Genomic DNA, 16,379 nt, shown 5'->3' with positions numbered 1-16,379 from the left:
AGGTGCAGGCCATGTCTAGTGAAACCCGCCCTACTGAGACTCCACCGACACCACTGAAATGTGACTCATGCCTTCTGTCATTAGCGCACCCCCAAGTCTCATGTTATTACGCCTGACGGCTGTATCAAGATGAGGCCGATCGTGACGCTGAAACAGTTCCACGAAATGCACATTCGTGTTGCCAGTTTGAGTGGCTATCTTTTCCAGGTCACCATCTATGTCATACTCCCCATCCCTATCAATACTATTACCAGCCCCACCCACAATCACTACCTGATCCTCTTTTGTAAAATCCCTACATAACCCCCCTATGTTAAAAGTCACCTGAGCCAATCCTGCATTAGCCTTCACAATGCTGGTGACCTGGTACTCACTCCCCAAAACTTCCTGCAACTGCTGGCCTACACCTCTACCATGAGAACTACCTAACAGCAGAATCTTCTTCTTTCTCTTAGACTTTGCAACTGTCCTAGCCACCGTAACTGCTGAGGTCTGCTGCATACTTCCTACATCTACAGCTACTAGAGATTCCTCTCCACTAGACTCTGACAGTTGGTCAAATCTATTACAAACACCAATAGTAAAACTATCTGAAAATCTCCTTCTCCTAGCAGATCTCTTGCCAACAGCCAGCTCCCATTCCCCAACCCCCTTCTCCCTCCTCATCCTATCTAGCTCCTCCCGTGCGTTTTTCAACTGCACCTGAAGGGCACAGATCTCACGCTCCTGCTCCTCTATCAACTTACTCTTGCTACATAACCTGCAGTTCCAGGAGAGGATCTCACCAGAATGCCCACTGGCTTCCCCACTGCATTCCTCCCAGTGAAAATACTTCGAACAAGTCTCACACCGCAATCCACTACTCACGAACCTACGGCAAAGCCCACACTTTTCACTCATCGTAAAATTTTACAGTTATTGAAACAAGAAAACAATTTTATCTAAGTTCCGCTACTACAATAAGAAGATGTTAAAAACTGACTACAATAATCACAAACTTGCTCCACAAGGAAAGTAACTATATGTCTCATTAAATCTAGCAAATAACACAAATCCTAATCAGTTTCCTCTAACACTGCTGGATCATCAATGAATCGTACTGTGCTAATTTTTCTGTCCTTCGCAAACAGTTCTTCAGTTCCATTTTCTATGAACAAATAATCACTAGTAGTGACAATGCAGTTGACTTACATCTCTCGTGGTTTTGACTTCTTACACAAATCTGTCAGTGCAAGCTATTGCAATTCGCTTTGAAGAAAGAGCATGACTTTCCATCTCTCTGCATAAAAAAGGAAAACATTTTCATCTACATCTACATGGATACTCTGCAAATCACATTAAAGTGTCTGGCAGAGGGTTTATCCAATCACCTTCACAATTCTCTTTTATACCAATCTTGTATAGCGCACGGAAAGAAAGAACACCTATATCTTTCCGTACGAGCTCTGATTTCCCTTATCTTGTCATGGTGATCGTTTCTCCTCATATAGGTCGGTGTCAACAAAATATTTTCGCATTCGGAGGAGAAAGTTGGTGATTGGGATTTCGCGAGAAGATTCCGTCGCAACGAAAGACGCATTTGTTTTAATGATGTCCAGCCCAAATCCTGTACCATTTCAGTGACAGTCTCTCCCATATTTCGCGATAATACAAAACGCGCTCCCTTCATTGAACTTTTTCGATGTACGCCGTCAATCCTACCTTGTAAGGATCCCACACCGTGCTGCAGTACTCTAAAAGAGGACGGACAAGCGTAGTGTAGGCAGTCTCCTTAGTAGGGTAGATCTGTTACATTTTCTAATGTCCTGCCAATAATACGCAGTCTTCAAAATGGTTCAAATGGCTCTGAGCACTATGGGACTTAACTTCCGAGGTCATCAGTCCCCTAGAACTTAGAACTACTTAAACCTAACTAACCTAAGGACACCACACACATCCATACCCGAGGCAGGATTCGAACCTGCGACCGTAGCGGTCGCGTGGTTCCAGACTGTCGCGCTTAGAACCACTCGACCATACCGGCCGGCAAACGCAGTCTTTGTTGAGCCTTCCCCACAACATTTTCTATGTGTTCCTTCCGATTTAAGTTGTTCGTAATTGTAATACCTAGCTATTTAGTTAAATTTACGGCTTTTAGATTAGACTGATTTATCATGTAACCTAAGTTTAACGGATTCCTTTTAGCACTCATGTGGATGAACTCATACTTTTCGTTATTTAGGGTCAACTGCCAGTTTTCCCACCATTCAGCTATCTTTTCTAAATCGTTTTGCAGTTTCTGATGACTTTATTAGTCGACAGTGTCATCATCTGCAAACAACCGAAGACGGCTGCTCAGATTGTCTCCCAAATCGTTTATAAGGAACAGCAAAGGGTCTATAACACTACCTTGCGGAACCCCAGAAATCACTTCTGTTTTACCCGATGACTTTCCGTATATTACTACGAACTGTGACATCTCTGACAGGAAATCGCAAATGCAGGCACATAACTGAGACGATATTACATAAGCACGCAATTTCACTACAAGCCGCTTGTGTGGTACAGTGTCAAAAGTCTTCGGAAACCCAGAAATACGAAATCAATCAGAAATCCTTTATCAATAGCACTCAACACTTCACATGCGAATAAAGAGCTAGCTGTGTTGCACAAGAACGATGTTTTCTAAATCCATGCTGACTGTATTTTAATAGACCGTTTCCTTCGAGGTAATTCATAATGTTCGAACACAATGTATGTTCCAAAATCCTACAACATATCGACGTTAATGATTTGGTCCTGTAATTTAGTGGATTACTCCTACTACCTTTCTTGAATACTAGTGTGACCCGTACAACTTTCGAGTCTTTGGGTTCGGATCTTTCGTCGAGCGAACGGTTGTATATCATTGTTAAGTATGGAGTCATTGCATCAGCATACTATGAAAGGAACCTAATTGGTATACAGTCTGGACCAGAAGACTTGCTTTTATTAAGTGATTTAAGTTGCTTCACTACTCCGAGGTTATTTACTCCTACGACACTCATGTTGGCAGCTTTTCTTGATTCGAATTCTTGAATATTTAATTCGTCTTCTTTTGTGGAGGCATTTCGGCAGGCTGTGTTTAGTAACTCTGCTTTTGCAGCACTGTCTTCGATAGTGTCTCCAATGCCGCTAGCATACTTCACATACGACCAGAATCTCTTCTGATTTTTTGTCAGGTTTCGAGACAAAGTTTCCTTGTGGAAACTATTATACGCATCTCGCATTGAAGTCCGCTTTAAATTTCGAGCTTCTGTAAAATATCGCCAATCTTGGGGATTTTGGGTCTGTTTAAATTTGGCATGTTTGTTTCGTTGTTTCTGAAACAGTGTTCTGACCCCTTTTGTGTACCAAGGAGGATCAGCTCCGTCGTTTGTTAATTTATATGTTATATATCTCTCAATTGCTGCCGATACTATTTCTTTGAATTTAAGCTACACCTAGTCTACACTTATATTATTGATTTGAAAGGAGTGGAGATTGTCTCTCAGGGAGGCGTCGAGTGAAACTTTATCTGCTTTTTTGAATAGGTATATTTTTCGTTTATTTTTGGAGGATTTGGGGGTTACAATATTCAACCTCGTTACGACAACCCTGTGTTCACTAATCCCTGTATCCGTTTTGATGCTCGTTATTAGCTCAGGATTATTTGTTGCTAAGAGGTCAAGTGTGTTTTCACAACCGGTTACTACTCGCATGCGCTCATGAACTAACCGCTCGAAATATTTCAGTGAATGCTTTTTAGCACAATTTCGGATGATGTTTTATGCGTAACTCCGGAATTAAACACGTATTTTCGCCAACATATCGAGGGTAAATTAAAGTCACCATCAACTATAGTCATATGAGTGGGATACGTGTTTGAAATCAAACTCAAGTTTTCTTTGAAGCTTTCAGCAACTGTATCATCTGATTTGGGAGGTCGGTAAAAGTATCCAATTATTATTTTATTCCGGTTGCGAACAATAACTTTTGCCCATACTAACTCACAAGAACTAGCTACTTCAATTTCGTGACAAGATAAACTACTCCTAACAGCAACAAACACGTTACCGCCAACCGTGTTTAGCATATACTTTCGGAACACCGTTAAGTTCTTCGCAAAAATTTCGGCTTAGCTTATCTCCGGCTTTAGCCAGCTTTCAGTACCTATAACGATTTGAGCGTCAGTGCTTTCTATTAGCGCTTGGAGCTCTGGTACTTTCCCAACACAGCTACGGCAATTTACAACTGTTTTACCAAAATGGCTCTGAGCACTATGGGACTTAACGTCCATGGTCATCAGTCCCCTAGAACTTAGAACTACTTTAACCTAACTAACCTAAGGACATCACACAACACCCAGTCATCACGAGGCAGAGAAAATCCCTGACCCAACTGTTTTACCGATGGTTCCTGTATCTACGTTGTTCCTGTGTTCAGCCTGTATGCTTTGTGGCTGAAGCCCTTCTTGCGCTTTCCCGAAACCTTCTAACCTAAAAAACCGCCCAGTCCACGCCACACAGCCCCTGCTACGCGTGTAGCCGCCTCCTGCGTATAGTGGACACCTGACCTATTCAGAGGAACCCGAAACCCAACCACCCTTTGGCGCAAGTTGAGGAATCTGCAGCCTACACAGCAGCAGAACCATCTGAGCCTCTGTACCAGAGGTCCGCAGTCGGTCGTGTCAACTATGCTGCAAATGGTCGGCTCTGCTTTCATCTTGCAAGCAAGACTGGCCTCTTGAAATCAGCGAGAATCTCTTCTGATCCAAAGTGACGCACAGCATTGGTACCGACGTGAGCCACGACCTGCAGTTGGCTGTACCCTGTGCTCTTCACGGCTTCCAGGGGATCCGTTCCACGTCTGGAATGACTCCATCCGGTATGCACACGGAGTGCATATTGGTTTACTTTCACTTCTTGGCAGCCATGTCCCTAAGGGGCCCCATAACGCGCCTAAAGTCGGAGCTCCCAACTGTCAATAATCCCACCCTCTATGACTGTCCGGACCTTTCAGGTTGAGAGGTTTCCTGTGAAATAGGACAGGCTACGGTATATGGCTCAGCGACAATGTCAGCCACAGACAGCACCTGGAACCTGTTTGTCAGACAAATTGGGAAGCCTCACGTGCGGCCGCCTGGGAAGTCTTTCGCCACCTGCTTCACCCCGGGACGACCTCCCACTCGACCACAGGTGAGGGATCAACCGCAATGAGAGCAGCAACTGGGCTGGCCACCGGTGAGGACCGATCGGAGGTTTTGGAAGTTCTGGACGTCCGTTGAATCCCCACAGCCGGCCCACAACAGTGGTGCCCGTACACTGCAGCCTCAAGCTGTGTAACCGAAGCCATCACAGCCTGGAACTGACAGCGAAGTGTCACCAACTCAGCTCGCATCCGCACACAACAATCGCAGTTCCTGTCCATACTAAAGACCGTGGAAAACTAAACTATGCAGATAAACGGACTATCGGCACGTGTGCAACTGTACTGTAGACACTGACGAACACGCAGGAACTGTGTCTAATAAATTAGATTAACGTGCAGAGATTAAAAAACCTAACTACCGAGGCACTCAGGTGAAACTAAATAATTCGCCCATGGTTAAGAACTTGTAATATGTCACAGAATCGGTTTATTTTCCGACGCAAACGAAAACGCGAGAACTGCGGCTACTAGATATTAAATCAACACACAGGAACTCCAGAGACTAAACTTAAACCACACAGATGATACTATAAAATTCGCTCCTGGTTAGTAACTTGTAAAATTCACCAACTCTGTTGCTTTCCTGTTGCCTCGTGTGCCTCGGTTTGCTGCTGCTTTCATTCCAGATCACAAAACACCTTTCTACACTCATATCATCACTATTAGCACTGAAATACGACGATCTTTACATTTTAAATGTGCCCTTCCAGTCTACATAAACAATGCACAGTGGTTTCACATTGTCTTTTCACATACAAGCCGCTTGCAGTAAAGTGAGGATAATCGCTTCGTTTGGTAAAATCTAAGACGAGGCGCTAGATCTGATCAAATAGATTTGCCGAAAGGCAACATTTGACAGTAGTTCTTTACTTCACTGCGTCAAATATATTTGAAAAAGCAACTTATAAGAATAAACATGGTAGTGTAATACGGCCTTTGCCTTATATTACATACAGGGTGTTTCAAAAATGACCGGTATATTTGAAACGGCAATAAAAACTAAACGAGCAGCGATAGAAATACACCGTTTGTTGCAATATGCTTGGGACAACAGTACATTTTCAGGCAGACAAACTTTCGAAATTACAGTAGTTACAATTTTCAACAACAGATGGCGCTGCGGTCTGGGAAACTCTATAGTACGATATTTTCCACATATCCACCATGCGTAGCAATAATATGGCGTAGTCTCTGAATGAAATTACCCGAAACCTTTGACAACGTGTCTGGCGGAATGGCTTCACATGCAGATGAGATGTACTGCTTCAGCTGTTCAATTGTTTCTGGATTCTGGTGGTACACCTGGTCTTTCAAGTGTCCCCACAGAAAGAAGTCACAGGGGTTCATGTCTGGCCAATAGGGAGGCCAATCCACGCCGCCTCCTGTATGTTTCGGATAGCCCAAAGCAATCACACGATCATCGAAATATTCATTCAGAAAATTAAAGACGTCGGCCGTGCGATGTGGCCGGGCACCATCTTGCATAAACCACGAGGTGTTGGCAGTGTCGTCTAAGGCAGTTTGTACCGCCAAAAATTCACGAAGAATGTCCAGATAGCGTGATGCAGTAATCGTTTCGGATCTGAAAAATGGGCCAATGATTCCTTTGGAAGAAATGGCGGCCCAGACCAGTACTTTTTGAGGATGCAGGGACGATGGGACTGCAACATGGGGCTTTTCGGTTCCCCATATGCGCCAGTTCTGTTTATTGACGAAGCCGTCCAGGTAAAAATAAGCTTCGTCAGTAAACCAAATGCTGCCCACATGCATATCGCCGTCATCGATCCTGTGCACTATATCGTTAGCGAATGTCTCTCGTGCAGCAATGGTAGCGGCGCTGAGGGGTTGCCGCGTTTGAATTTTGTATGGATAGAGGTGTAAACTCTGGCGCATGAGACGATACGTGGACGTTGGCGTCATTTGGACCGCAGCTGCAACACGGCGAATGGAAACCCGAGGCCGCTGTTGGATCACCTGCTGCACTAGCTGCGCGTTGCCCTCTGTGGTTGCCGTACGCGGTCGCCCTACCTTTCCAGCACGTTCATCCGTCACGTTCCCAGCCCGTTGAAATTTTTCAAACAGATCCTTTATTGTATCGCTTTTCGGTTCTTTGGTTACATTAAACCTCCGTTGAAAACTTCGTCTTGTTGCAACAACACTGTGTTCTAGGCGGTGGAATTCCAACACCAGAAAAATCCTCTGTTCTAAGGAATAAACCATGTTGTCTACAGCACATTTGCACGTTGTGAACAGCACACGCTTACAGCAGAAAGACGACGTACAGAATGGCGCACCCACAGACTGCGTTGTCTTCTATATCTTTCACATCACTTGCAGCGCCATCTGTTGTTGAAAATTGTAACTACTGTAATTTCGAAAGTTTGTCCGCCTGAAAATGTACTGTTGTCCCAAGCATATTGCAACAAACGGTGTATTTCTATCGCTGCTCGTTTAGTTTTTATTGCCGTTTCAAATGTACCGGTCATTTTTGAAACACCCTGTACATGGCACCTGCTGTGTAGAAACTTAAGAACTCTAGGCTTCCTCTATGTTATTACACGTGATAGAAAGTCAAGTCAATCGACTATTTTAAATATTTTGTTAGAAATAGTGAATAAAATAAAAAGAACTATTTTCTGACAACATATGTCAGATATTTTTCAATCATTTGTCTTTTTTACTGTCAATATGTACAATAAGTTATCAGCGTCAGAGTTACATAAGTCCATCTTCAGACATCTATATAAGAGCGGACGCTTCCCTCCGGTATTAAATTGGTGATCCCTTGATGTCTCAGAATGTGACCTGCCAACAGATCCCTTTTTTTTAGTCAGGTTGTGTCACAAATTTATGTGATCTCCCCATGTAATCTTCAGCATTCTTCTGTAGCACCACATTTCAAAAGCTTCTATTCTTTTCTTGTGTAAACCATTTACTATCTATGTTTCACTTCCACACATGGCTACACTCCATACAAATGATTTCAGAAAAGACTTCCTGACACTTAAATCTATATTGTATGTTAACAACTTTCTCTTCTTCAGAACCTCTTTCCTTGCCATAGCCTTTCTATATTTTATATCCTCTCTACTTCGACCAAAATCAGTAATTTTGCTCCCCAAATAGCAAAACTCATCTACTATTTTAAGAGTCTCATTTCCTAATGTAATTCCCTCAGCATCACCTGATTTAATTCGTCTGCATTCCATTATCCTCGTTTTGCTATTGTTAATGTTCATCTTATGTCCTACTTTCAAGACACTGTCCACTCTCTTCAACTGTTCTTCCAAGTCCTTTTCTGTCTCTGACAGAATTACAGTGTCGACTGCAAACCTCAAAGTTCTTATTTCTTCTCCCTGGACTTTAAACCCTCCTCCAGTTTTTTATTTTTTATTTTTGGGGTCGGCTACAACTCTGTCTCACTCCCTTCTCAACCACTGCTTGCCTTTCATGCCCCTCGGCTCTTATAACTGGCATGTGGTTTCTGTATACGTTGTAAACAGCCTTTCGCTTACTGTATTTTTACCCCCGATACTCTCAGAATTTCAAAGAGAGTATGCCAATCAACAATGTCTATAAATGCTGTAAACGTAGGTTTGCCTTTCCTTAACTCATCTTCTGTGAGAAGACGTACAGTTAATGTTGCCTCGAGTGTTACTGCACTTCTCCGGAATATGAACTGTCCTCCTCGAGGTCGGTTTCTACCAGTTTCTCTGTTCCTCTGTGAAGAATTCGTGTTAGTATTTTGCAACTATGACTTATTTAAGCTGATAGTTCGGTAATGTTCACACCTATCAGCACCTGCTTTCTTTGGAATTGGAATTATTATATTCTTCTTGAAGTCTGAGGGTATTTCGCCTATCTTACTCACCAGATGGAAGAGTTTTGCCATAGCTGTCTCTCCCAAGGCTATGAGTAGTTCTAACGGAATGTTTTCTTCTTCCGGGGCATTGTTTCAACTTAGGTCTTTCAGCGCTCTGTCAAATTCTTCACGCAGTATCATATCTCCCCTCTCATGTTCATTTACGCCCTCTTTCGTTTCCATAATGTTGCCCTGAAGCTCATCTTCATTGTGTAGACCTCTATATACTCCTTTCACCTTTCCCTTGTTTGCTTAGGACTGGTTTTCCATCTGAGCGCTTGATTTTTGTGCAGGTGGTTCTCTTTTCTCCAAAGGTCTCTTTAATTTTCCTACAGGCGGTATCTATCTGTCCCTTCTATCTGTCCCCTATACTTCTAAACCCTTACATTTACCCTCTAGCCATTCCCGCTTAGGAATTTTATGCTTCCTGTCAGTCTCACTACTTAGACTTTTTATTCCCTTTCTTTAAATTCAGTATCTTTTGTGTTACCCAAGGATTTCTACTATCCCTCCTCTTTTTACCTAATCGGCCCTCACCTGCCTTCACCCTTCCCTCTCTCAAAGCTACCCTTCTTGTATTGTATTCCTTTCCCCTGTTCTGTCAATCGTTCCCTAATGCTCCCTCTGAAACTCTCAGCAACGTCTAGTTCTTTCAGGTTATTCAGGTTGCATTTTCTTAAATTCCTACCTTTTTGCAGTTTCGTCAGTTTTAATCTACAGTTCGTAACTAATAAATTGTGGTCAGAGTCTACATCTGCCCTCGGAAATGGCTTACAATTTAAAATCTTGTTTAGTAATCTCTGTCTTACCATTATATAATAAAGCCGGAACCTTCCAGTGTCTCCAGTTATCTTCCTTGTATACCAAATTCATTTATGATTCTTAAACCAAGTTTTAGCGATGATTTAATTATGCTCTGTGGAAAATTCTACCTTTCATTCCTTTCCCCCAATCCATATTCATCTACAATTTTTCCTTCTCTTCCTTTGCCTACTGTCAAATTCCAGTCTTCCTTGGCTATTAACTTTTCGTTTCCCTTAACTACCGAAAAATTTTTTTTATCTTATCATGCATTCCTTCAAACTCTTCATCATTTGCGGTGCGCTAGTTGGCATATAAACCTGTACTACGGTGGTGGGAGTGCACTTCATGACTATCTTGGTTACCATAGTGCGTTCACTATGCTATTCGTAGTAGCTTATCCGCGTTCCTATTTTCTTATTCATTATTAAACCTACTGCTGCATTTCCCCGATTTGATTTTGTATTTATAACGCCTTATCCACCTAACCAGAAGTCCTGTTCCTCCTGCCACCGAGCTTAACTAACTCCCACTATATCTAACTTCAACCTATTCATTTCCCTTTTTAAATTTCTAACTTACATGCCCGATTAAGGAATCGGGCATTCCACGCTCCGATCCGTAGAACGCCAATTTTGTTTCTCTTGATAATGACATCCTCCTTAGCAGCCCCCACCCGGAGATCCGATTGGGAAACTATTGTAACTCCTGAATATTTTCCTCAAGAGGATGGCTTCATCACTTAACTACACAGTAGAGCTGCATATCCCGAGGAAAAATTACGGCTGTTTTTTCCCATTGCTTTCAGCCGTTCGCAGTAGAAGCACAGAAGGCAGTTTTGGTTGATGTTACAAGACCAGATCAATCATCCTGACTGTTGCCCCTGCAACTACTGAAAAGGCTGCAGTTCCCCTTCGGGAACTAGCCGTCTGTCTGGCCTTTCAGGAGATATTCCTTCGTTGTGGTTGCACCTACGATACAACTAAGTGTATCGCTGAGGTAAGCAAGCCTCCCTAACAATGACAAGGTCCATGCTTCGGTGAGGGAGGATGGGGGTATAGAATATACAGGGTGTTACAAAAAGGTACGGCCAAACTTTCAGGAAACATTCCTCACACACAAATAAAGAAAATATGTTATGTGGACATGTGTCCGGAAACGCTTAATTTCCATGTTAGAGCTCATTTTAGTTTCGTCAGTATGTACTGTACTTCCTCGATTCACCGCCAGTTGGGCCAATTGAAGGAAGGTAATGTTGACTTCGGTGCTTGTGTTGACGTGCGACTCATTGCTCTACAGTACTAGCATCAAGCCATCAGTACGTAGCATCAACAGGTTAGTGTTCATCACGAACGTGGTTTTGCAGTCAGTGCAATGATTACAAATGCGGAGTTGGCAGATGCCCATTTGATTTATGGATTAGCACGGGGCAACAGCCGTGGCTCGGTACGTTTGTATTGAGACAGATTTCCAGAACGAAGGTGTCCCGACAGGAAGACGTTCGAAGCAATTGATCGGCGTCTTAGGGAGGACGGAACATTCCAGCCTATGACTCGCGACTGGGGAAGACCTGGAACAACGAGGACACCTGCAATGGACGAGGCAATTCTTCGGGGCAGTTGACGATAACCCTAATGTCAGCGTCAGAGAAGTTGCTGCTGTACAAGGTAATGTTGACCACGTCACTGTATGGAGAGTGCTACGGGAGAACCAGTTGTTTCCGTACCATGTACAGCGTGTGCAGGCACTATCAGCAGCTGATTGGCCTCCACGGGTACCCTTCTGCGAATGGTTCATCCAACAATGTGTCAATCCTCATTTCAGTGCAAATGTTCTCTTTACGGATGAGGCTTCATTCCAACGTGATCAAATTGTAAATTTTCACAATCAACATGTGTGGGCTGACGAGAATCCGCACGCAATTGTGCAATCACGTCATCAACACAGATTTTCTGTGATCGTTCGGGCAGGCATTGTTGGTGATGTCTTGATTGGGCCCCATGTCCTTCCACCTACGCTCAGTGGAGCACTTTATCATGATTTCATACAGGATACTCTGCCTGTGCTGCTAGAACATGTGCCTTTACAAGTACGACACAACATGTGGTTCATGCACGATGAAGCTCCTGCACATTTCAGTCTAAGTGTTCGTACGCTTCTCAACAACAGATTCAGTGACCGATGGATTGGTAGAAGCGGACCAATTCCATGGCCTCCACGCTCTCCTGACCTCAACCCTCTTGACTTTCATTTATGGGGGCATTTGAAAGCTCTTGTCTACGCAACCCCGGTACCAAATGTAGAGACTCTTCGTGCTCGTATTGTGGACGGCTGTGATACAATACGCCATTCTCCAGGGCTGCATCAGCGCATCAGGGATTCCATGCGACGGAGGGTGGATGCCTGTATCCTCGCTAACGGAGGACATTTTGAATATTTCCTGTAACAAAGTGTTTGAAGCCACGCTGGTATGTTCTGTTGCTGTGTGTTTCCATTCCATGATTAATGCGTTTTGAAGAGAAGTAATAAAATGAGCTCTAACATGGAAAGTAAGCGTTTCCGGACACATGTCCACATAACGTATTTTCCTTCTTTGTGTGTGAGGAATGTTTCCTGAAAGTTTGGCCGTACCTTTTTGTAACACCCTGTAATGAGGAAATTGGCCATCCATCCATTGATTGAACAGTAACATGACCGTCTGAAGTTAGAGTTATACAAATATGAAGTCGATAACATGTTCATATAAGCAGAAAAATAATCACAGCTAACTGTAACATACCAAATATCTATTATAGTAAATACGGTCACCGCTCGAGAATTACATTTGGCTCTATGGATTACAAACAAAAAAGAACTGTCTTCTCCTTTATAATAAGATGATGGAAGTAAATGGGGAACTGTTAGACACTTTCAGGCAAATCGTTGTCAACTTTTGGATTTACGGAAGAATTTAAAAATTATTTGAGTAATTCTAGCTACTGAAATAAACAGTATTTCGAATTTCGCAATCTGATGCTGTTATCGAATCGATACTGACAATCATTTATGTTTGTTTCGTAGGAAGCCAAAGACTTTTCCCGCACATTTGGACTCATCTTCCGAATGAAACGTTGATTCTAGCAAAGGAGACAGTCGATGCGGTAAAAGCAAATAAATTCCAAGTTCGCTGGAGTAGTCTTTTTTGTGATCTTCCGCTGTCGTTACCATTTATAAATAAACACTTTACTTATGATGCTAAATTCAGAATGCAAAGGTATGACATGATTACGGTTCAGAGACAACTGCTCTCCACATTTTAATGAAAGTTTGTTTTCAGGTTTACTTTCAAGGAAATATGACGAAATATGTGTCAAGGGAAAGGGCAGTTTTGTAATATAAACATACGTCCATATAAAGCAATGTGCCGAATGGATCAGTATTCCTAAATAAAGTCAGATGGCTGCTAGCTCATGTTACCGTCACAGATAATATAATTTTGTACGCACGTAACTCAAATGGCAAAGAAAACAGCAGTCATCCACTAAAATAATTAGAGTAGTATATCAATTTGTTTTTGTAACTGCTTCTAGACTTACACCAAACTTCAAGTGAACTGTAGAATTTAGCAGATATCTACACTTCACTGTTATTCCAAGTCTTAGAAAATCCACGGAAGAAGTTGAATATTGGAATGAAGCTGAATCATGGAATTAATTGGCTTCTGCGTGCACTTATGAGCAGGATAGTTTGACTAGAAGAACGGATCGGTTGGTAGGACATGGCTCTGAGCGCTGTGGGACTTAACATATGAGGTCATCAGTCCCCTAGAACTAAGAACTACTTAAACCTAACTAACCTGAGGACATAACACACATCCATGCCCGAGGCAGGATTCGAACCTGCGACCGTAGCGGTCGCGCGGTTCCAGACTGTAGCGCCTATAACCGCTCGGCCACTCCGGCCGGCCGGTAGGACATGTTCTGAGGCATCAAGGGATCACCAATTTAGTATTGGAGGGCAGCGTGGAGGGTAAAAATCGTAGAGGGAGACCAAGAGATGAATACACTAAGCAGATTCAGAAGGATGTAGGCTGCAGTACTTACTGGGAGATGATGAAGCTTGCACAGGACAGAGTAGCATGGAGAGCTGCATCAAACCAGTCTCAGGACTGAAGACCACAAGAACAACAAGCTCCATTATTGGACGTTCATTCTAATACTATTTCGGTGTGTTAAATCTTCTGTATGTTAACGTATCTTTTTTTCCGCAACTAGAGATGTTTCTCATGGGAGATTGTAGCTTAAATAGATGCAGACATAACTTTTGAACAACACTCCGTTCGTTAAAATCATCCAAAAATGGTCATGAATTTTATTTTCAGTATCAGGCCAAGATCAGTTCGTTCTAAATTCAGTTGATTATTCGCTTTCATTCCATAACATAGTTACTGTAAATGTGACAATGCCAAGAATCGAAAACACTTTAACGACCATTGTGTTTTACTTCTAAAAACATTATCTCTACTCCACAAGCTACTTTACGGTGTGGATCGATGAGTATTTCATGTATCAGTATCTATACTTCCTTTAGTATTCCATTTATGAATTTCGGTTCCACAGCACGTGGCTTAGTGATTAGCGTCAATACTTCTAGACCACAGGGTTCCACTTTCGATTCATAGCAGGGTCAGAGATTTTCCTCGATTCAGGACTGGGTGTTTGTTTTGTCCTAACCTTTTCATCTCCTCATATTCACAAAGGGACTCATGTCAAACAGAAGGACTTGCTACAGGTGCCAGGAGAACCCCACATTCGGTCTGTCAGTAACATTGTACGACCATTTCGTTTCGCTAGCGGAGCGTGGTAATAACAGAGTCAGTAAGCCTCCGTATGGATTCCAGTTTCCGTGATTTCTCGAGATATGAGAAGAAGTAATATATTATTGGACTACCCATGTAACACACTATCTTAAAATTTCAATATCAAACGCTCCCAAAACACTCTGTGTCACTCTTGTATTTTTGCCTGATACTATACCGGAATGAACACCAATGCCGCGTTTCTCATGTAACTTGTAATTTTTTGTATTGACAGCCAAAACAATGGAATAAAACATTATGGAGATTTTAAAATAAAATAGCGTCTACCAGAAAATATGATCTATAGATGCTGATCACCTCTTATAATTTAGTACCAACCATTGTTCTCTACTCGAATAGCTTGTATTCTGGTAGGCATTGTAATTCTACAACAAGCTTAATCTAAGTGAACGCGAGACAGTGTTGTGTCAAATTGTCAGAAGATAACTTATATCTAATCAGTTTATGTAGCCGGATTTTAGTAAAAGTTCAGATAGAAAAAGGTTATAAGTGATTAATGACTCAACATCGGGCATTTCAGAGAAACTTCCAAAAATGTTGATAACGCTCAAATTAGCAGCTTAACTTTCGTACTATAGTCAAGGTGTTTACTACTAAGTCTGTATCCTGTAAAAACCTTTTTCCTGAGTAATCGAATACAACACTGAGAAATGATTTAATAGGACTTCGGTCATTACAGCCATACTGAAATAAAATGATATCTCATACAATAATGTAAAACAAAAATCAAATATTTTGAAAGTACAGAAGCAGAAAGTAATTTACTGAGATAACGCATTTAGTCTTTGAAGAAGATAGCTTCCAACACACTTTTGTGAACTATCCTAGAATATTGCTCATGTCTATGGGATCCAAACCAAATACAACTAACAGAGGGCACTGGACTTATGCAAAGAAGATCAGAACAAATAGTCACAGGTTTGTTTGGCTCATGGGAGATCGTCATTGAAATACTGATAAAGTACTGATAAAGATGAACTGACAGACATTTGAACGTAGATGCGAACTGTACGGTGTAAACAAACCTTTTTTTGTCATTAGTCTTCTTATTGAACCGCCATCTTAATCTCAGAGGAGCATTTGCACAATGTCCTCAGTCATTTGCTGGATGCTGTCCAATCACTGTCTTCATCTACAGTTTTTATACTCTGCAGCCCCCTCTAACACCATGGAAGTATTTCCCTGATGCCTTAACAGATGTCCTATCATCCTGTCCCTTCTTCTTGTTAGCGTTTTCCATGTATTCCTTTCCACGACGATTCTGCGGAGAACCTCCTTATTTCTTGCCTTACCGGTCCACCTAATTTTCTACATTCCTCTATAGCATCAGATCTCAAATTCTTCGATTCTCTACAGTTCCGGTTATCTCACTGTTCGTGATTCACTACCATCCAATGCTGTGCCGCAAACGTACATTCTCAGAAATTTTCCCTCAAATTAAAGCCTATGTTTGACACAAGTGGACTTCTCATGGCTAGGAATGCCCTCTATGCCTGTGCTAGTCTGCTTTTATCTCCTGAACGCTTCGGCCGTCATGGGTTATTTTGCTTCCAAGGTAACAGAATTCCTTAACTTTGTCTACTTCGTGACTACTAACTTTAATGTTAAGTTTCTCGCTGTTCTCATTTCTGATACTTCTCATTACTTTTG

The sequence above is a fragment of the Schistocerca cancellata genome, chromosome 3 (assembly GCF_023864275.1).
Source record: "Schistocerca cancellata isolate TAMUIC-IGC-003103 chromosome 3, iqSchCanc2.1, whole genome shotgun sequence".
NCBI lineage: Eukaryota > Metazoa > Arthropoda > Insecta > Orthoptera > Acrididae > Schistocerca > Schistocerca cancellata.
The sequence above is the reverse complement of the archived record's forward strand: the minus strand, read 5'-3'. Positions refer to the sequence as shown.